Source organism: Lissotriton helveticus, chromosome 8 (assembly GCF_964261635.1).
Source record: "Lissotriton helveticus chromosome 8, aLisHel1.1, whole genome shotgun sequence".
Classification (NCBI taxonomy): domain Eukaryota; kingdom Metazoa; phylum Chordata; class Amphibia; order Caudata; family Salamandridae; genus Lissotriton; species Lissotriton helveticus.
In genome coordinates, this window is record NC_136069.1 from 429,696,298 (window position 1) to 429,720,059 (window position 23,762).

Consider the following 23,762-nt stretch of genomic DNA (forward strand, 5'->3'; position numbering starts at 1 on the left):
TTTTTCTTTTCTGTTTTTATTACTTTTACTTTTACTTTCTCCCAGTGTTAGAACCGTGTAATTATTGTGGATATTTTCAGTGCTTTTTACTAGTAGGTCTGTTTTTTCTTGATCTTCTAGCTCAGCTACTTCAGCTTTTTCGAATTCCGTGTTACACCATGTGTCGGTGCAACTGCACCCTTCTTTTTCTACTACTTCAGTAGAACAGGAACTTCCATTTTTCTTTTCATTCATCCAGCAGGGTTTTGTTAACCTTTTTACCTTTGTTTTGCTGTCACTATCACAATATCTTTTATCACACTTCTCATCAGACACAGACCTTTGGCTAAGAATTTCAGAAATGATAGGTGTCCAACTCGTCCAACTCTTCCTGTGCCCTACACAAGAAGGTACTTGTTTGCCCCCTCGTATTGCTCCCACTCTATGCTCTGTTCCGGCTCCTGTCTCCTGAGCAGTGTGATTGAGTTCGCTGCCGCTGCCTCCTCCGCTCTTGCCCCGGAAGAAGAAATAGATCTTTAGGAGTTTCCTCCTACCCTCCCTGGCCGCTTCCTGAGCCCTCTCCCAGAGACCGCTTGAGGGATCGGCTGCCGGGGCTGCCGGGGCTGCCTGAACCGGGACCGGGTTCTGCCGCTCCAAAGTTGCAGTCCAGCCTGTCATGTAGTATCGCTCGCACCCGACCCTGGAAACCCTTCGAGAGAGCTACGAGCTCTCACACGCACGCACGCGTCTCTCCGCCTTCAGCTGCACTCCTCGAAACGCTCCTCGAAATGCAGGTACCTAGGAAGCGGGTAATGGGTGGCGGATGACGTAAATAGCTCTGCACAGACTATTGTTTATTTTATCTTCCGTCTGTTCTGTTCTGGAGGTCTACGAGCCCATATAGAGCTCAGAGACGCACTTGATTCAATTGTGTTTTTCTTGTGTTAAAGATTTGGTGAATGGGAAACATATATGCAGCGTCTCACCTGGAGGCTTTAACGGAGCTCACGACCAGCGTCTTCAGCCGGCCGCCATCTTCCCTCACCATGTATGGGTTTGTTGTTGTTTATGCCCGACGAACTAATAATGTTGCACTTGGAATGAATTTCCTCTGTCAATTGGAATTGTAAATAATGTTTTGAATAGTTAGGCCACATTTTCGTGTGATACGCCATTATTTTTTTTAAATGAATGCAGTTCCTAATGTTCTTCTCATCCCCCCTCCCAATTAGTATCCTGCTGAAAAAAATCATGTCTCTTGTTTCAGCAGACATTGAGTGAATGGCGTCAATGTAGTAGAAATAAACAACATTGTTAGACAGTGTGTATTGTGAATAAAGCTTTCATCATGTGTTCAAAGTCTCATTTTCAAGGACTGCCGCAGGAAGTGTTAGTGTACTCGTGCCACTTCTATGAGCCATTGTTAAGATATGTTTCATTTGTGTTATACATCTCCGGAGTGCAGTTGATGAGGAAGAAGCAGAAGATTTCTTTTACCTTAAGTAATGGGTTAGTACTTAAGATTTAGAAAATTATATTGTTGCTTTTGATTTGCCAATGCAGCCCTAACAATCATCATACCATGCTGAATTTGCAGCATCTAATAATGACTTGTATGATTTGTCTGTCAAACCTTTGGGTTTCTGCCTTTCACTTATTTTTTCTTATTATTCTTATTGGGGATTTCTTTTACTATTTTCCAAAACAGGCGATGCTCCTCTTTTGCCCGTAAACCTGCTACTGAGATATTGTCAGTTTGATACTTAGAATTTGGCTTAGATTCTGCCTAATTTGGGATTATTGCGGTTTATGGTTTTGCATTTATCTGAACTTCTGCAATTGGGCCTTCATGTCAATGTATGCATGTTTCGCTGTCCCACATTTGACTATTCTGCAATAAATTCACTTTTTGCTCTCTCTCTGAACTAGAACTCAGTCCTTTACGATCCCAATATTTTTTATTCTATTTAACCCGAAATTGCGTTCCGCTAAATTGCGTTTTCCTGAGTGTAGTCTCTAACCGCTAGTTCAACTAGAGACACTCAAATATTTTGGTAATGATTGGGGTGATAACATTTTGCAGTTCGGGTGATTATTGGGGTTTGGCTCCCACGTTGTGTTGCTTTGTTCTGTGCCCCTGGAGGAGTACTCTTGATCAGCTCCAGAAAGTTGAGCTCCGTGATACTATGGAATAGATAAAAAGATAGATGGGGCCTGAGCTCCGCATGAGTACCGTTTGTCCTGGCAGAGAAGTGCTAGAAGGGTCAGTCATTAAAAGTTATGAAAAGATAAGCATGTGACATAAAAAACTACAACACAGAACGTTGTGATGCCAAATGACAACTGAGGGCCTAATTGGGAGTCTGGCAGTCCATGGGCCGCCTTACTTGTGGGGGCGCGGTGGAGGCGGTCGCCTGACCGCTCTATTGTAATTAGGACGGTTGGTCTGCCCTTGCCTGGAGCCGAACCGCCAAATTCGTAATCAGGCCCGAGTCCAAACAGGAGTGCTCTTTGTCAGCAACTGATTTTATTACTGTCAGCCTGCAGCCTATGATTCCAGATAGCGCTAGACTCTCGGGACTTTGCATGAGATTATTTATCTGTGTTAGCAGCATACGAATAAAGCATGCGCCTAGCTACATAGCAACTGAGCACTACACAAATAAAAGCTGTGAAAAAAAAACAAAGAAAGGGGAAAGTGGGGCAAGTCAGAGTGGGTGAAGGGGCATTTAGAGTATCTTGCAAGCCTTGAAAGGACATTTTCTGGTCAAAGTTATAAATTGTTAAGCCAATGAATCGTGTAGATATTACTTTGGCCTAGTTTCTGTCCCAGTCTGACCATCAATCAATCAATCAAGCATTTATATAGTGCACTACTCACCCGGGGGGGTCTCAAGGCGCTAGGGGAGGGGGGTCCGCTACTGCTCGAACAGCCAGGTCTTGAGCTGCTTCCTGAAGGCAAGGTGGTCCTGGGTCAGGCGGAGGTGGGTCGGGAGGGAGTTCCAAGTCTTGGCGGCCAGGTAGGAGAAGGACCTTCCTCCTGTGGTGGCTCTTCGGATGCGGGGGACGTCGGCGAGGGCGTGGCCGGTTGATCGAAGCTGGCGTGTGGGAGCGTAGAAGTTGAGGCGGCTGTTGAGGTATCCTGGGCCTTGGTTGTGTAGGGCTTTGTGTGCGTGGGTGAGGAGCCGGAAGGTGATTCTCTTGTTGACCGGGAGCCAGTGCAGATCTCTCAGGTGTCCGGAGATGTGGCTGCGACGGGGGATGTCCAGGATGAGTCGTGCTGAGGCGTTCTGAATCCGCTGGAGTCTCTTCTGGAGTTTGGCGGTGGTTCCGGCGTAGAGTGAGTTGCCGTAATCCAGACGGCTGGTGACGAGGGCCTGGGTGACCGTCTTCCTGGTCTCGGTGGGGATCCACCGGAAGATCTTACGTAGCATGCGCAGGATGTTGAAGCATGACGAGGAGACGGCGTTGACTTGTCTGGTCATGGAGAGGGAGGAGTCCAGGATGAAGCCCAGGTTGCATGCTTGGTCTGTTGGTATGGGTGCGCTGCCCAGGGCGGGGGGCCACCAGGAGTTGTCCCAGGCGGAGGGTGAAGATCCCAGGATGAGGACTTCCATCTTGTCCGAGTTCAGTTTCAGGCGGCTGTTCGTCATCCACTTGGCTACGTCTGTCATCCCTTCGAGTAGGTTGGCTCTGGCGGTGGCGGGGTCGTTGGTGAGGGAGAGGATCAGCTGGGTGTCGTCGGCGTAGGAGATGATGTTTAGGTTGTGTTGGCGTGCGATGGCTGCGAGGGGGCTCATGTAGACATTGAAGAGGGTTGGGCTGAGCGAGGAGCCTTGGGGAACGCCGCAGATGACTTCGGTGGCTTCTGATCTGAACGGGGGGAGGCGGACTCTCTGTGTCCTTCCGGCGAGGAACTAGATGATCCATTCCAGTGCCTTCTCCTGTATTCCGACGTTGCTGAGGCGCTGCACTAGGGTACGGTGGCAGACAGTGTCGAAGTCCGCGGAGAGGTCTAGGAGGATGAGGGCCGCTGTTTCTCCGTTGTCGAGCAGGGCTCGGATGTCGTCGGTGGCTGCGATCAGGGCGGTCTCGGTGCTGTGGTTGGCCGGGAAGCCAGACTGCGAGAGGTCGAGGGATCCGTTCGTCTCGGGGAAGGCGGCCAGCTGTTTGTTGACGGTCTTCTCGATGACTTTTGCAGGAAACGGGAGCAGCGAGATGGGGCGGTAGTTCTTGAGGTCGGTGGGGTCTGCTGATGGCTTCTTAAGTAGAGCGCTGAGTTCGGCGTGCTTCCAGCTCTCCGGGAAGGTAGCGGTGTTGAAGGAGGTGTTGATGATGTCCCGCAGGTGGGGTGCGATGACAGTGTCGGCCTTGTTGAAGACGTGGTGAGGGCAGGGGTCGGTCGGAGATCCGGAGTGGATGGAGTTCATTGTGCGGATGGTGTCTTCGGTGCTGATCGGGGTCCAGGCGCGGAGGGTGGTGGTGGGGGGCGGTGGTTCAGTCGTGGCGTACGTCGGTTGAGTGCTGAAGCTGTTGTGTATGTCCGCGATCTTGTTGTGGAAGTAGGAGGCGAGGGAGTTGCAGAGGTCTTGCGAAGGAGTGATGTCGTTGTTTCCGGCGTTTGGGTTGGAGAGCTCTTTGACGATGTTGAAGAGTTCCTTGCTGTTGTGTGCGTTGTTGTCCAGTCGTTTCTTGAATGCAGTTTTCTTGGTGGCGTGGATCAGTTGGTGGTGTTTTCGGGTGGCGAGCTTGAGGGCAGTCATGTTGTTCGGTGTTGGGTCTCTGCGCCAGGCTTTCTCGAGTGCTCGGCAGTTCTTCTTGGAGCACTTGAGTTCGTCGGTGAACCATGGTGCTTTCTTGCTGCTGGGTCTGCTAGGTGGTGTCTTCAGAGGGGCGAGGTCGTCTGCGCAATTGCTGATCCACTTCGCGAGGTTGGTGGCCGCCTTGCTTGGGTTCGTTGCGCTGGTGGCAGGGTTCATGCTCAGGGAAGTCGCGAGCTGGTCGGCTGTAATCTTGTTCCAGTTTCTGCGTGCAACCTGTTGCTGGTGGTGGTGGATCGTGGTCCTTCTGAAGCTGAAGTGGACGCAGCTGTGGTCCGTCCAGTGGAGTCCGGTGGCGTGGCTGAAGGTGATGTCCTTGCTGGATGAGAACACGGGGTCGAGTGTGTGTCCGGCGTAGTGGGTGGGGGTGGACACCAGCTGTTTGAGACCGAGGTTGGCGAGGTTGTCCAGCAGGGTGGTGGTGTTGCGGTCGTTGTTGTTTTCCAGGTGGAAGTTGAGGTCCCCGAGGAGGATGTAGTCGGTGGAGAGGAGGGCGTGCGGGCTGATGAAGTCGGCGATGTCTTCGCTGAATTGTGTGCGTGGTCCCGGGGGTCTGTAGATGAGGGTGCCTCTGAGGGTGGTCTTGGGGTTGACGTGGAGCTGGAAGTGCAGGTGTTCGGCGGGTGCAAGGGTGTCGTCGGTGTTGGTCGTGATGCGGATGGTGTTCCTATGGATGATGGCGATGCCTCCTCCTGTCTGGTTGACGCTGTCCCTCCGGATGATCTTGTAGCTGTCCGGGATGGCGATGGCGATGTCGGGCGATGAGGAGGCGTTCATCCAGGTTTCCGTGAGGAAGGCGACGTCTGGGGCTGTGGTGTCGAGCAGGTTCCAGAGCTCGACGGCGTGTCTGTGGATGGAGCGGGTGTTGAGCAGGATGCACTTGAGGTGGTTGCTGCTGGTGTTCGGCTTGGTCGTGCTGGTGTAGTGCAGGTCCGGATGCAGGCGAACTTGCAGGAGTGGCAGCAGAAGGGTCCGTGGGTGCGTCTCGGGGTGGCTTGATAGCAGACCGGGATTCGACCGGCGTTGAGTGCGTAGAGTTCGGTGGCGTCGTAGGTCCGGCGGGTGGGCTGGTGTCTGCGGGGGCAAGGGGTCCGGGCGCTGGGTGCGGGCCAGGCGCGGACGGGCGCAGACGGGCTTACCTTTGGCGCGCCTTTGGCGCACAATCGGCGCGCCTGCTGTGCGTCAACGCTGCGCGTGCGCACGGTCGCCATTTATGGCGAAGTGCAGGGAGGGAGGAGCAGCTGGGAGGCGGGAGCGGGGAGGGCACAGAAGGAAGGGGGCATGTCCACACTCCCGTCGGCGGGAAGCGGGGAGCGGGGCGGGTGGGCGCAGGGGAAAGCAGCACAGGGGGGGCAACAATACAAGCAGAAGGAAAACAAGGAATTAAATACAAAATACAAAATACAGTACAATTTTTACATTAAACACCCTAATGGCAGAAAAACGGGACAACAACAAGCGGCGGCGGGGGGCGTGGCCAGAGGGAGGGAAGGCTCAGAGCAGCAGCAGGCGGGGGGCACACGCGACAGCTGGTGGCCGTGCGGCGCGGGGGTGTCCTACGAATAGGTCACCCTTCAGGTGACCATAGGTCATGTCTTCAGCACAGGTTTTTTGCCCCACTCATCAAATGTTAGTCGCCATCCGAAGGATGGTTTCCAAAGGAAGATTCTGAGTCATTTCAAATATGTGATGCTAAATACCCTATCTCTTCTCAATAGCTTTATGTTAGTTTTCTATTTCCTATTCCTATTTTTGTTACTGCACATACTACACACCCTTCAACATTCATCACCCAGTTTTAAGAACGGGTTCTTAGTAGTAGTAGTAGTAGTGGAAAATTGAACCACTTCATAGACTAGTACATGGTCAAAACTATTTGCAATTTTACTTAAAACAGACCAACATTTTTCCTGACTGACACCGTTCTTGCCTTACATATTCTAATTAGTCTGCTCTGTAAAACTAAATATATACATATATATTCATATGCTAATGAGTTTTCTGAATGTACTAAATTGAATGATTCGCACACCAAATATTTCCTATTACTATGTAACAATACATTTCTTTCATTTGCAATTACATTTCAATTGAGGCAGATTTAAGGAAACAGAAGAAAAATATTTTCAAACGCTTTTAGGTATTTCATTTAGGCAATGTGTATTTTCTAAAACCGAAATTCTTTTTAAATGCTGTCGCTGACACAACAATACAGTATTTTCCTTTTTGATCAGATGCCACATTCAGCCGCACCAGATGTTTCAGCTGCCCAATAAGCAGGCTGCATGTGCTGTCTGCTGAGTGGAAGAGCTATGGGAAAATGGCAAAAAAGGAAGAAATCTCACCAGGGTCTGCCAGGCCTGAGTAGAATTTTGACTACGCCGGAGTTATCGGAATAATTTTGGCAATTCCATGTTACTCTTTGATACAGAATCAGCAATAATTACATGATTACCCTTGTTCAGGTAATTAAGAGCAATTTTGGAAAACAGTTCCTACCAGAGGAGCATATTTAGCATACGTGAGCGCGTGCTCCCTCTTGCCATTCCGGTTCTCTTGCATTAAATGCTGCTTCTTACCACAAAATGCATCCTCATGTCGATTTTGGATGCAACGTTCCATTTTGTTCAAAGAAAATATCGCTAAATGGCGGCAGTAAATTGGTGGAAAATCTTAGCCCAAGAGTCCATTTAGCAAGCGCAAGTGGTTGCTCGTGCTCGCTATTCATGTTCTGTTGTATTTCGTGGTATTTCTTAGAGCAGAATGCATCACCACATCCATTTTGGACTCAAAGGGGCACTATGGTGCTAGGAAATAGTACTAACAGCAGAATTACTCGTCTTGCACAATTCAAGTGTAATCTTATGGAATTCCTAGGTAATTCTGCAAGATTACACTACACAACATTATGTGAGTTTTTCCCACCCCTAGTTATGTGCAGGATACACAAGTTCTTTACCTGACAAGGAGGCTGTGCTAATCTAAGCATAGAGTCCTCCAATATACAGAAGACATCTGGCCACGTACCTGATTTTAAACTGCATCTGATTGATAAACCAGTCCAGTCAATCGATTTTCAGAGACCCAGGCAAAAGAACAATTTCATTGCTCTGGCATTCTCTTTCCCATTGCAACAATATCTTTTTAGGGGCCAAATGTTACAATCTGTTGACCTCATATTTGTGGTGCTACAATGAGACTATTGCCTGCAGTTGCCCTAATGTGTCACCATTTCTGCTAAACTCAGTGCTTTAATTCTTTGCGAATTGCAAGGAGGCTCTTGAGTTCAGGCAGTAGTTTCTGAGGACAGCATCCTACACCTCTGTGCTGGTAGCACTTGTAATCAAAATCAAAGCAATAGCTTTGTAAATTTGCAAATATATATAAAATATCAATATATCAAATATTTTCAAATAATTATTAAATTTTCAGAGTAGGCAGTATCTATTTACTGGTTTGCTGCAAAACTTAATGCATCTGTGCCCACAGCTAAACTAACTCCCCACCTCCCCAGCCAGGTGTTTCAAGCTTCCTTTTCTCTGAAATCTGAAAATGGCATTACCTTGTACGAGCCTTGAAGAGTACAACTATAAAAAGTCAACCATCATTTAGCCTAAAGTCCTACCCTACATATATGGCTGAACAATTCTCCCCATAAAGGTTTCTTAATGTAGATTAGACAAAACTGCAAATATTTAACAACAAAAGAGGAACAGCAGCAGCAGCACATACTATTTTGACATCACATACATGGTGAACATTAGTATCAGCAATCAACATTGGATGTCTTTTGAATTATTTATTTATTTCATATAGCCCAAACTACTATAGATGGCGGGAGGATCACTTTACACAGCAAAATCTTACCGCAAGAGCACATTTAGTGAGGGCATGCAGCTGCTCGTGTTTGCTATTAATGTTCTGTTGTATTTAATGATATTTTTAGTGCAAAATGCATCTTTGCATCAATTTTGGATCCAAGGGTTTTGTTTGTGCTAAGAAATATCGTTGTGGTAAATGGGTTTACCAGAAGCAGAGGACAGATGTTTGCTTACCTGTGCAGACCACATCACACTCTTTACAACAAAATCTCAATATTGGGAAATGTAAGAAAGGGCAGTTGTAATATTTGAGTGAGTCTATTTAGACTTGGGTAGAGGCATTGACTCCATCAAGCTTAATCTCTCTTTACACCTCGCCAAACCAATAAAGTTATATTTCTCCCAGATGAAAGGGTATCTCCTCATCAGGGGGAATGGCAGGGAAGTGTCACATAAGAATATCTGTGCTACCATCACCCTGATGGTTCCTGTTCGCGTGGTAGTGAAACATGGCTGGCTGATATGCATTAAAAGGGAGGTAACCCCCAGAAAAGACCTTTTGTCTGAGGTGTTTGAGCATGGAAGGGAAGGTCATTCTAAAGACAAATGAGGCACCTCAGAATACGAGCATAATGGTAACTGTTTTCCTTTCTCCAAGACTCAGGGATTCCATGGTCGGCCACACAGGTGCAGCTGGTAGAGGAATTCCTCAGCAATACTGTGAGCCTCTTGAAGTGGGCTGTGGGGCAACTTCTTCCAGCTTAGAGTTGGTGTGCCGCATCACCATCCTTCTTCCAGTTGAGGCCTTGTTGAAATAAATTGGACTATGAGTACTGTCACTCATTTCTAACATGATATATGTCTGATAAGCCGAGTCTGAGGCCTGATGGTGGTGATTCCACCATTTGATTGAAGGTAGGAGGCAAAACTTTAGCAGATGCAGGACCAACCTCCATCCACCAGTGTTGAAATAAGAGCCTACATTTCTTATTGAACAAAGTAGTAGCCATAAATCATTATGTACACACAGTATACATAGAAGAGGCATAAAGCTTTGTAATTCCTTTAAACATCGTGGGTAGAGATCTTTGTACTGATATTTAGAATTAAGTGTGCTTCCATAAGAGGTCACAAAGTTTGGATACTCGTTGCAGGTACAGAAACAGGTGATAGAATAGATCCGGAAACAACAGGATGAATATTATTATGGAGTCTCACAGTAAAACATTCACCAAATTTGGCATTTCTAATTCAGAGAAATGAAAATAATATAAGTATTCTTTGAATGAGCCACACTGGATTTTTGAAATAGACCACTTGTACCGACACAAAAGTCATCTTGTATTTTATATTACAGTGCTCTATGATGCACTGCCTGAATCATGCATGTTGCTGCTTCATCGTCCTGTGGAGCATTCAACAGAGTGTATTGTGGCATGTTACAGAAAAAGTTACCTGCATAAAGGCTGATCCAGAACTGCTTTCTCAAATAATTTCACTATGTGATAACATATGTGTGCTGTTATGAGTATGGCTAGGAAGGCAACTGAATGAGAAAATGAGAAAATGAGGCAATAAGTGGACATAAGGGTCGGCCATTTATTACCCTTATTGTTTAGCATTTACATGGCTGACAAACAAGAAGAAGTGGATGACACTTGGAAGAATTCTAAGACTATTATGCACAATTGAGTAAGATAAGCTATAACCTCAGATCCACCCATCATATCAGCAGAAAATATGATTTTTGGATTCTGAAATGGGAACAACAACAGTGAAAGCATCTCCTCTTAAAAGAAAACTTGGTTTATATGGAAAGATTTAACAGAAATAATTATTGGGTAGAACCTTTTATAGGAAATTTCTCCACCTGAAGAGAAGCTGTTCCAGAGAAACTGATTTCACCAAGCACAGTGAGGAAACATAGATTTAAAGACTGAAAATACACATATTTGGGATATTTTCAAATAACAGACATAGAAAGAGCCAAAAGAAAGAAATTAAATCAGAAGTTTTAAAACTAAAATGGACGAGGAAGAAAAAAATGTAAAGTGAAGGAAAGAGCATAAACCAGATTGAAAGCAATATTCCAAAAGGCATCAAAAGAAATGTTTAAAACATTGTGGGAACATGTGCATTTAATTGGGGGAGATGGAACATTATTTAACTATGACATACAAAAGAATTAAGCCTATAAAAGGATTGAAAAGTAAAATGCCACCTTTGGAAAAGCTGAAAAAGGCAAACAACAAAAGAATAATTAGGCAATATAGTTGATAAAATGATTGTTCAAGTGCAGTTTTTGGAAGGCAAAGGCCAGAACATACAGATATATGAATATAATAATGGAAAATTGTTGGAAATTTGTCAAAGAAAACATGAAAGTAGATTGCATATATTCTGGCAGGTCCGTGTAAATTTAGTTATAGCAGCAGCATCACATGATCTCTAAAATACAGATTTTTTAACATAAAACAATAGAAAACAGACTAAACTGCAGACTAAATTGCAGAATTTGATCATGTGGAAAAAATGACAGAGGAGACAACATGCAACTGGACTCTTACTAGATCATTCAATTGGAAACTTAATTTTAATGATACCGTTATGTCTGTCTTGAATAAATAACATAAGGAAGTTTCTTTTGTAGTGATGACAAACAATGTTTTGGAGTGAATAAATATAGCAAACCAATATGACCACGAGATGAAACATAGCATTTTAAATGTAATAAATGTAAACCCAGTGAAGGGTAATAATAATTCACACAAAGAAGGTTTAATTGATGGGTCAAACAACAGAATAGGACAATAGGAATGAAATGAAAATGATGATCGGAATTGCATGAACCCACTGAAAGGAAACTATAATAAAATCAACAGAGGATGGATAATTGTTCAATGCATCAAAGAAAGGCCAACTGAATTTTATAGCAACAAATGAAAAAATGAACCAGAGACAAATAAATGATTGGTGTGCAAAGTCATTACATGCAAACTCTAAAATACATCAGTATCTATTCTTTCAAGACTAATGTCTAAAACGTCATTAAAGTGTAACAAAACAGATTCATAAGAATATTTTATGAAATCATTTCGGTTGAAACTCTACTCTCAATATTGCATATATCATACATAAATATAATTACAGAAAACAAATATCAGAATGTAACTGGAAGCTGTTAAGAAATCTGTTTAACAGAGTAACAAATCACACTTCACAGTGGGCTTATGAAGACAAATATAGAGGACATAAGGAAGCCTGCGTGGCAGTGAACATAATAAAATGACAACAACACATTGGATCAGTTAAATATGACATAGAGATTATCTGCTATACATTCTTTAATTTTGCATTTTTTCACGTTTGTTCATATTACCACTAATTATACATTCGGTTAATATGGCAGTGACTTTGCACAAATGCATGGGGATATCTGTACATAAGAGGTGCAAAATGATGGCGAAGTACTCCAGTTAGCAACATCTCCCTTCTTTCTAATAGCTGGTGACAATGACAGTATGAATTCTACAAAGATTTGAAAGTAAGATATGTAGACCTACTTCTTTGTTGAGACCACCAGTTATTTTTGTATGGACGAGTTTTATGATTTTCGGTTCACAATTGGCCTGACATCTTTCATGCTTTGGGATATTAAAGATGAACCAAACTTCATACATCCTACTTTTATGCATATCATAAAAGTATAAAGCAAGTTGCATATCCTGTGCGATTGATGTTCAGATGCTTCATCACTCTCATCGTCATAGTGTTAATGGTAGTAACAAAATAGGCATAAATCTCTCAGTAAGACTTGTGCCTATGTTACAATGTTAGTCTTGCAGTTCATGAGAACTACTAAATTACAATTATGCATTTACATGTCCTGCAAATTACACAATCCTTGGATTGTTGTTAAAGTACATAGGGGCTGACATGGGGGATAATGCAAGTATTTAAATACTTACCTACTTCAAAATGTTGTTGCTCTTGTTCAATATGCCATACATGTGTAGTGCATCACCCAACTCTGTGACTTCTGTAAGAAAAAGATAACTGTGTAAAGTTTAATTATAAGTTTAGATGTATCAGTAAATGAGTACTTGTGTTTATTATCTAAATCATATCATTTTGTGCTCCATCAATATATCCACTCTCAGCTGATTTATATGTATCACATGTTAATCGCTGTACATCATTTCTTGCAAACGAACACATCAAAGTAACCATGCATACAGTGCTTTAACATCTAAATCAGTGACTTTACTCCATGGTACAATTTACTTGGCGATTAATGAACCAGCCGCTCGTCAGGGGATATTGTTGCATAAATGATTACAAACCTACATTTTTAGTAATACATCTCAAATTCAGTAATGAATCAAACAAACTGCTAAAATGAAACCCATAAATTAATTGGGCAAGAAAATAACAGATGCATGAAAATGATGTATCTCTTTTAAAAAGACCACAATGAGCAATTGCCTCAACTTCCTGATAGGTAGTGTACTATTCCATACTGGACTATTCATCATCATAAAAAAAAACGTAATTAATAGAATGAATTTCGTAGCACGCCCTGCATCGTATTTTACGATGCAGGGCGCGAGATGAAGTTCATTTATTTAATTTAATTGTTTACTTACCTGCAATCATCCATATTCCGTTGTATACCACCCCCCACCCCGCCTGTCTGCCCCACCGGAACTCCCTCCACGGGCCGCGGCTGTTGCCAAGTTGATTTTATGTGCAATGATAATCAAAACGTATACCCAGATAAGGAAACGATGGAACAGATACAATGTTGATGGTACTAATAAAAAAATATTTAATTTGGACTATTGTACATCTGTCTCCAAAAACGTATTGTGAGAGACAAAAAAGTATGAACACATTTACCACCATCTGCCTCCAAGAAACTTTGCACATTGCCCATGAATATAGCCATGGATTCAGTTCCTTACTGTAGCAAAAAAAGGGAACCAAAGAAAGCCCTAGGTGGGTGATGGGGTAGGCTCTCAGGTAAACTGATTAGTTAGGTAGCAGAACGGAATGCTAACATCCGGGTGACAGAAAAGGATTCCCACAGTACTGTGAATCTTAAGATGGCACCACAATGTTCTATGTGTTTTTGCATCAATAACACCTAACGTAGGCCCACAAAAGGAGGTGCTGAACCGCCTATTTAGAGCATGACTACCCATGTAGACCACCTTCCTATGGGCATTACAGTTACCACTTATATGTACTGCATAACATAAACAAGGCTGAGGGATAACAGGCCACAGAGACACTAGGGAATTTCATTGTTCGGGATTTCAATGTTAGCATAAATCACAAGTACTATAGCCAGCAAATTGCATGTGAGGGGGATCAGTGGAACATTCTCCATCACTGTTTCATTAGTAGTAGTAGTAGTAAGCTTTATTCGATTTTAAAACAAGATAAAATCATAAAAGCAACAGTCATAATATACAGTTTCTTATACAATCATACAATCATAAAAAATAGAGTAAGAATAGTATTAAACAATTTATGTATATTTATCAAATAAAGTCTTTTATAACTACAATTGATTGAATAAAAAAATTTAAGTACAACCGACTAGTTATATAATGTCAAACATAAGTGCTATGACTATTTATTAATTAATGCCCAGGAGTGTAACCAGGGGGCATCACCTATGTCAAAATGCATTAACTGGCGAAAGCCCAACTTCTTCTTCTATTACTCGTCGACTTTATGCTTGCCTTTGACCACGTTTATTGCTTCACTAATTTTAGCTGAGGTTTGCACAATAGAAATATCATATACATATACTATCATGATAACACTTGGGATGATACAGAGTGACAGAATAATGAGGTCAGATATTCTACCGCAACCAACCTTTAGGGTGGGCACTAGAGCCACATATATTATATTATGACTAGTTTGGAAGTAATGAGTGTTTTGGGAATATGGAAGTCTTAATGCATGTTGAAAGTTAGCATGATTTCTTTTTGATACACCATAATGTGCCACAAGTATGAGATGTATGAGATGGGAATAGACTCAAATGGGGTAAATTGAGACAGAATGTATAGTCAGTTGATCTGGATGCATTCTAGTTACAAAGAATACAAGTGATCACAAGGATGTTATGCTAGACCATGAAGAGATATTTGACCAACACTGTCGTTGCCTATACTTCATTCATGAAAGGAACAAATAGTTATCAAAAGATTGCATGTAGGTTGTTAGAAATGGGGTCTCTAGTTGGTAGTGGTATGCACCCTGTCCAACTAGGAACCCTTCCTTCTAGTCAGGATAAGGGATTTACACACCCAAGATAACGCCTGCTCACCCCCTTTGTAGCTTGGCACGAGCAGTCAGGCTTATCTCAGAGGCAATGTGTAAAGCATTTGTACATAACGCACACAGAAACACAGTGCAAACACTACAAATGGGCACCACAACAGTTTAGCAAGATACACAATCTTTATCTAAACCAAAGAAGACCACCACAACGCCAATTCAACATTCAGAACTCAAAATACCACTTTTTGAAGGTTTCAGCAATTCTGATCTTAGAACTCTATGGATGAGATGATTTTAGCACAAAGTGCCTTTGATGCATCAAATTCCACAAGGAAAAATAGCCACAGAGGGAGAATCATCAGAAAACACAGCGATGCCTCAGTTCTTGATTGCCTGGGAAAGCGATGTGTCAGTTCTACAGCACGCAGGAGAAGTGTTGCATCAGTTCAGGACTGTAAGGAGAAGCGATGCGTCAAAATCCGAAGGCGGTTCTTGGCTGCGGGTGATGCGGTGGAAAACCTGGTGCACAGGTGCGATACATGGAAATCTGGGTGTGATGCAGTTGCTGCAGCGGCAGCGAAATAAGTTCTGCGTCGATTCTTTCAGCCACAGACAGGCAATGTGTTGATTCTTTTAGCCGTACAGCAGGGGCTGCACCGAAATCGGAGCGGGGGTCTCAGACATTGGAGACTCGGGCAGCAGCAGTTTCTTTGGCCGCAGACAGGCGCTGGGTAAATTACTTTGGCTTCAAGGCGGCGGTGCATGGAAATTTCTCCAGCAGGGAGATGCTGCATTGGAATAGCAGGCGCTGGAAGGATGTGTCAAATTTGGAATCTTTAACAGCAAGGACCACCTCCAAGGGCACAGAGCAGGAATTGGCACCACTTGTCACGTCAGAACTCCCATCAGTTAAGCTCAGGGATGTGGCAGGTGAAGTCTTTGATGATCCTGAGACTTCTTAACAGGAGGCAAGCACACCAAAGCCCTTAGAGAATCTTCTTAAGCAGGATAGCAAAGCAAAGTCCAATCTTTCAAGACAGAAGTGGCCACTGCAGGCCAATCCAGCAACGCAACTCAGCAAAGGGGCATTATTCCTCCAGCTCTTCCTCCTGGCAGAATTTTCTCTTGATCCTGAAGTGTGGGGATATGGGTCCAATACTTATACCCCTTTTAGCCTTTGAAATAGGCATACTTCAAAAGAAAGACTTTGTTTTCCACAATATCCTTCTTTGCCCTGCCTTGGCTCCAGACACACTCCAGGGGGCGAAGACAGCATTGTGAGAGCCCGGGTACATCCCTAGTCAGATGTTGGTGAAAACTCCTCCCATCATTCTAGCACAGGAAGACCCATCAGCCTGGTGATGGGGCATCAGGATATGCAGGGCACACCTCAGCTCCCTTTATGTGACTTTCTAGCTGTCAGTCTAAACAATACATTGATTCCACAGGCAGGCAGAGACACAGGACCAAATCAAGAAAATGCCCACTTTCTAAAAGTGGCATTTTCAAACATATAGGTTAAAAACCACCTTTCCTAAAAGATGTGTTTATTACATTGTGAGCTCAAGGAGCCCAAGCTCAAAATCTTCAGCTTTTCCCAATTGAAAGTTACACTTCTGAAAGGTTAGAAGACAGCTCCAATGATAACCTACAGGAGAGCTAGTCCTTGCAATAGTGAAACATGGAATTGACAGTATTTCTGGACATGTAAATGCCACCAGTTCATGTCCTACCTTCCATCTACACTGCACCCTGCCCATGGGGTACCTTGGTCCTACCTTAGGGGTGCCTTACATGTAGTAAAAAGGAAGGGTAGGGTATGACAAGTGGATGCACATGCCAGTCCGACATGGCAGTTTAAAACTGCACTGGTAGATAATGCAATGGCAGGTATACAGGGCTGCTCATGTGCGTGGCACAACCAGTGCTGCAGGCCCACTAGTAACATTTAATTTATAGGCCTTTGGCACACACAGTGGTGGCTCCTCCGCTAAAGCGGAAAAGCGTTGCCAAACAGCTTTTAAGCAGTGTGACTAAAGGAAAAAATTAAATAACTTGTTTTTATTGTCATTTTATTATTTCGAGCTGCTTTGCGGGTGGGTGGGAGTGGCTGCTCTGAGCAGGGCAGGGGAGGAGTGGTTTGCCAACTCCAAGTGCGCATGAATGCTTGGCCGGCTCTCTGGGGCTGGCCTAACAGTCATACGCCCTTTGCATGTTCAACATGCCCAGGCCCCCGTCACCATCTCAGCGTAGAACCACAGCACTCAGACCAATCACAACGCTCCACTGCAGTGTTATGATTGGTCAGGGGAGCCTGGGTGTGCTACGTGATGGCTGTTCCCTCCCGAGGAGGAGAGAAGGAGCAGAGACGCGGTGATAAGGTAAGTGCCACTCCCTGATCCATTCCGACCTTCACTAGGCATACACAGTGCACTTTACTAAGGACCTACCAGTAAATCAAATATGCTAATCACAGATAACCTATCATAATCACAGTTTACACAAGGAGCACTTACACTTTAGCACTGATCCCAGCGAACACAAAACAGCAAAAACAAAGTCCAGCATACCATCAAAAATACAGGAAGTAGAGACAAAAAGACAGGAAACCACGCAATAACAAGTCTAAAACGGGACCACAAGGATTCAGTGGTTTGTGGCATTCACAATGACTTCCAGTGAAAGATGAAGCACAGCCCTAAGAATCACAGGAGATTACAAAATACTCATCAAGAAACCATTGAAAAAATTGCATTCTGTAGGATAATAGCTAAGGGTCGAAAGTAATTCAATCTGTGTCCTCATAGAGACAATACATTGTTGCAGGAAGTAATGGTGCCCAAGAACATTTGCTGTGGACTGGAAATATGGGCTTACTTCAGATAATGTTGCATAAATGTTGTGTTTCCCAGATTGCTTTTGCTCAGTACCTAGAACCTTACCTCGCAACAATACAGGAAAATACGGCAATCTTAGCCCTCAAGAGTGAGAATGTGGCTCCCAAATTCTCTGCTTATGCGGATGATGTGTGAATATACCCATGTAGTGCAGATGCACCAACACTACTTTAACACCTAAAATCAGATTTGGAGAAGAGTCAGGCTGCAAGGTCAACCACTGGAAGTCAGGAACATAGGTCAATGATGTTCACATGATAGCAGAAGGTAGAATAATGGAGTATCTAGGGATTACTCAAGTTAGGAGATATGAGGAAATTTATAATGTTGAATTTGAGCTAATTTTTATAGAAGTGAATACATCTATTGAAGATATAGAAATATTTTCTCTTCAGGGCCCTTCCTACATTTATCATCACACCCTATTTCAGTAGATTAAACCCAGTAATATCTATGTTCATTCAGAAGTTCAAGAGAGGCATGCTCTGAAGCTTCTTCAACTTCACTTATAGAACGGACTGGACTCTGTCAAAGTTTCAGTTTAGTAATGAGCTGCATTATGAAGTAGGATTAAGTGTCTCATCGAGCCTCTACCTTTTATTGCTTCATATCTGAATATTCATAAATGTCCCAAACAATATGCTTTAATGAAATATGTTGAAACACAATTTCATTTTAAGGATATAATCTAAAAGGTTCTATTTGGTTTGATCTGATTATGAAATGATGTACTAAAATTATTCCTAAGTACAAAAAAACTCACAGAGGGTGGTCAATTAGGAGTAATGCATCCCTTATAGTCTTTTGTCATTCCAAAGTTAAAAGCTCCAAGTTGCAGTTTTTTCTACGAGGTCTTCAATAAGAGTGGATTCAGAATATTTAACACATTTCAAAAAGTGTCATGAATACCCAAGAAGCACTTTTTTTCTAGATCTTTGCAATTTAGTGATTTCTCCAGTGAAGCTAATCATGGTTCTAGTCTCCCAGGAGTCTTTTTTTAAGTTGCACTTGGGTCGGTAATTATATAAAAGAATAGATTACTTTTTGCTATAGGGACCGCTACTCCAAGGACGTACCATGAAGAACAGCAAGCTGGTAAACTAGTTGGGTAGCTCAGTACCTGAAATTTTGGGTATGAACTGAATCAGGTATCACTTACTGTAAAATAGGAACTACAGCCTTACTGGATGATTTATGTTATATAACAACTCTCAGTGTTACTAAGTATAAAGATGTGTCAGGGCAGGGTGTCCTGGCTGCAGGGAAAGTGAGTGAAAGTTCAACCTTCCTGAGAGTGACGCAAGAAAGTGAAAATGAGAGGGACAGAGCAGTCCTCTGGATTTTTGGGGACAAGGGTAAGAAGTATTTTGTGGCCTCAATCGTAATTTTACTACCCGTTTTCTCATAATTGAAGCCCTCAAAATGCCAAACAAACTTTCAAAAACAGGGTTCACACAGAAAATGTTGAAATATGTTATTTCAGGGTCCCCAGAAATCCTTAAGATGCCATCAGGCAAAGAGAGAAAGACTCAGAGGTAGAGGTAGGCAGACAGGAGAGAGGTTGAGATATGAAAATAGACAGTGGTGAGCTGGATAGAGATAAAATTTACTTTCTCTTGGGAGTCCTTGTAAGGTGGGCCCTTTTAGAAGTTGGGAGCCCTAGGCAATAACCCATTTTGCCCACTCCTCAATGCGCCTCCGGAGAGGGATTTTCTGTGCATTACAGGGGTGAGAATGATTAATGCGTGTTGTTGGGAAGACTCTAATCCTTCTGTCTTATATGAATAGCATGCTGAAATACTGTGAATTTATTTATTTGAGAGAAGAATAACAATGTATGTCTTGTAGACAGGATATCGAAAAATATGGGCAACTTCTGATAAATAAATAAGCTAGGAAGATAGTGGGGTGGCTGTGGTTGCCGAAAAGAGGTTACAGCATGGATTACTTAAGTTTCATGGCAGTTTGAAAGGTGATATAAATATGAGCATGATACTAAAAGCAAATTTTTGGAGGGGGTAATGTGGAACAAGAAAGTTTGAGCATATTTGTTGTGTGTCACTTTGGTGTGGCAGTTTTTTGTTTACTGTACTATTGTGTTTTTGTCTGATGTCATCCACCAGATATATCAAGTTTGTTTGCCAAGGTTATTAAGGGCTTTATTACTAATGCATTTCTTCTTGAGGATGGTTCAAGGTGTAATGGGGAGATGATGTGGTGAAACTTCTCTGAGCCCGTGATGAGCCATGCTGCTCCCTGTAGGATACCATTCAGGGGCTCTTTGGTGATATTGGGGGTCATCTGAGGAGAATATTGGCTTTGTCTAGATGGAAGCCGGCTAATGCTAGTACGTTTGCTCTGAAGTCATCTTCCAGAAGAAACAACTTCCCTTCAAGAGGAAGTTATGGAATCAAGCTGCCTTGCTCTTACTTGCTATGTGTTGTTTGAAAAAGAGAGGTCTTTGTTGAGGGAGAATGCCCAGAGATTTTGCATGGTCTGTCAAATGGAGAGATGAGGCTGGGTCGGTTTAAGTTGGAGATCCAGGTTGAAGCTGACCTGCATCAGAACCAGGTATTTATCAGTTCATGGTTTGCTTGCCCACAGAGATGTAATCTGAGATGATGGATAGATGGATGCATGGATTAATGGCAGAGTAAACAGAAATACAAGATATTGAATAGATGGATGGGTGTATGAGAGTACAGCAGAGTAAATGGAAATGGGAAAGGGTGGATGGATGGGTGGGTGAAAGGATGTCAGAATAAATGGAAAACTAAGATGATGGATTGATGGATGGATGACATAGAAAATGGAAATCTGATAATGTGGATGGATGGTTGGATAGACAAAAGAATCAATTGATGGATTAAAGACTTTATTGATGGAAAGCTGAGTCAAATGATGGATAGGTGGATGAATGAATGTATGGATACATGCATGAATAGATGATGGTTATGTGAATGGATAGATGGATGAAATGGCCAACGGATGGATGGAAGGGTGAAAGATTGAATGATGGATCAAAGAATGAATGGTTGACAGTCTGTAAAGGCGAAATGGTGAATATTAACGGTTAGATGCAAGAGTGACAATGTATGAATAGATGCTTGAATGGAAGAGAAAATGGCATTCTTGTAGAGTGGTTGAGACTCACTTACTTGCTGCCATCATTTTCGTTGGTTCCTAGTGGGGGGTATTTTAATTTTCTGGCTACTCCCTTGCTTGCACAAAGAGACTCAACAAGCACTCGAGCAGAGTAAGTTTCTCTGGGTTGAACAGGAACAACACAAATATATGCAGCGCAAGCGTGTCCAACACAACAGAGTTGCAGGCATGCGAGGAAGGTGTTCAAGCTTTGTTCAAACACAGAACAATTACAGCATGGGCAGCATCAGTGCATGTTTTCTTAACTCAAACAGAAATGGCATATGAATTAACTTTGCAGTTCTCCCTCACATACTATAAATACAGCAGGACTGCAGCAGTGCAGACCTCACTCTCAAACTAACAGCATGAGAAGGAGCCTGTGAAGAAATAGGTGTCCACAGCTGCCAAGTGATAACAAATCATATCTAACATTTTAGTCAGATTGGTCTTTTAGTCTTTTTGTTCAAGAATTATTTGCTGACTTTTAAGCTGATGTTAATAAAGGTAAAATCAAATCTATATTTCTACAATGAAAACTGATGTGTACATACATGCATCAACTCTCTAAAATGAGCTAGTCAACATTTTACTGTGAAAACTAAACTATTCAGCCTATCAAAATTATCCTTTTAGACAAGCCTAAACTCTCCTTGTAAATATTACAAAGTGTCCCTTAAGTAGCCTTCATGTTTAGTAAGGCAGGGTGCATAGTATTTAAAAGTATGACATTTAAAAAAGTAACATTAAACATAACCTTACTGTGGAAAGGCCCTAAAATCTATTTTCACTGTAGCAGGGGCAGCTGTTCCACAGAGAAGCATTTGGAAGGCATTCTTAAAGTTAAAAATAGAAGTAAAAGCCCAATTCATTGGCAAAGTCGAATTCATACTAAATACTTCTAAAAAGGTACTTTTAAAAGTCACTTTTTACCAGCCTGAATCCTCTAGAAGCCAATTTGCATGGGTTTTCAACTGTTACTCAGGAGCTGAATAACTCCTTGATGAGGCGTGAACTTGCTACTGGAGCTGAAACAAAAGTCTTTGGTGTTCTGTTCCTTAGGCCAGATGGCCATCTGGGGTGTGGCTAGATATTTAATTAACTTCAAAGAGGCTCACTCTTTTACAGGCAGGTGTAGCTGACACCTGGATCTGCCCCATCATTGTCCCTCTAGGCAGGCAGGCACCAATTCCAGTGGGAGAGGAGGTGCACCTAGAGCCAGCTTTGGGTGACCACAGAAAAGAGCTTGCACATTTTCCTGGGCACACCTCTAGAGTGGTCATAGGAGCTCTGCACTGGGGGGAAAAGGTTCTGCCATCTTCTATCTTGCTTTAAGTAGAGAAGGGCACTGTGGGATTGTTTGCAGTAGGGTACTCAGGGATTGCTGCAAAAGTGGTTGAGGTTATGCCTGGAAACCTTTCCTTATTGGTTAGGGAGGGAACAGGAGTCACCCCAATCCACAGGCTAGTGGTAGACATAAAATGTGGCCCCCTTGTGTACCCTGTTCAGAACATCGCTGGACCTGTGGAAAACAGACGAAAGACTTCATCTGCTGTTGAGACCAGTGAGGAGACCTGAAATGCGATAGTCCAGTGGGTTGAGTTTGCTCTGGAGATCTGTATGTAATAAAAGGGTCACATGCTGAAATATCCACAGAGATAATGTGGCCGGGCATCTTTCAGATATAGTTACATTGTGAACCACTGTGTTCGATGGTAGCAAGGCGTGTCTTAGTGCTGTGAAACAGCACATCTTTCTTAGCAACGCGTTTTTATTATTATGATGTCTGTATCTGACGAGAGACGCAAAATGTAAATACTCTTTTTCAAACCCTGGTTCTGTGGGCATCAGGTTAAACACGTGTTTCTTAAATGAGATCCCTCACAAATCTTATCAAAGAAAGTAAAGTTCCCCTGACATGACTTGTAGCTAGATGCACTGCAGTACTTAAGAAAACTATGCAGGGCTCCTTTATAAATGATTATGTCTGGAACCAGATTTATGCTACAAAGCAAAATTATGTAGTGCAGACAGAAGTTCGTAGGGTTAAGTGAAGCCACATCTGGTTGCATTTAGATATAAATGTTTGCATGTGTACTATTTCCAATAAAACCGTAGTTGCCTGTGCCAACAGATATATTTGCCAAGAACGAGTACAATATATAATCATGGAGATAGAAAGACACAGGGAGGTACTTAACATTTGCTCATATTTAGCCTAGGCATTCACCACTGGTGCAGGTTACCTGAAAATTCAGGGAATCTGAAGGAAGCCCAACCTCAAGTTCCCCTTAGAATCGCAGATGTCTTACAGCCTGAAGATGTGTGGGTTTGGAGAATGATTGGTGCTCCATCTTGAGATGCACTTCCTAGAATGCCTTGCAGGAAGTGCAGGAGGTCTCATCATGTTTGTGGGACAAGCACCCATGGCAGAATTGGAAAGGTGTTTATTCCTTAACATAGCCTGCCAATCATTTTCTTTAATTTGACCTGAGGTTCCTCGATGTCTCGAAAAGTCCAGTCAAAGCTGTATGTCTACGGATGCAGTCTGGTGAGAAGCCCCTGCCCCTGAACTTCCTGGCGAACGACTTGACAGTCATGGAGCTGGCACTAGAATGTCTAAACCTGATGGTGGACCAAAACAATCTGAGATGCCGTCTTTGTCCTCGTGTTTGTGGACTGAAGGTGGGTGTCACAGTAAATCCTCTGACTCAAAAACACATTAAAAAAAATGTTGCAAACATCTTGGTACCAGTATGCCGAGAAAGTGCATCTACAGCCATATGTGCTATGAAAATTCT

General features: G+C 43.1%; 1 protein-coding gene across 6 annotated transcripts in view; it reads right to left on the bottom strand.

Annotated features, from left to right (window-relative positions):
• Positions 1-23,762, bottom strand: part of ENOX1 (ecto-NOX disulfide-thiol exchanger 1) — a 2,394,477-nt gene that overhangs the window by 1,046,102 nt on the left and 1,324,613 nt on the right. For 3 of the 6 annotated variants that reach the window (XM_078657297.1, XM_078657296.1, XM_078657299.1), the window contains one exon: positions 12,593-12,659. The gene's annotated coding sequence lies outside the window, so the exon portion shown is untranslated. Of the gene's footprint in view, positions 1-12,588; positions 12,660-23,762 lie in introns of all 6 variants that reach the window. The other 3 variants (XM_078657294.1, XM_078657295.1, XM_078657298.1) reach the window with 1 other exon arrangement.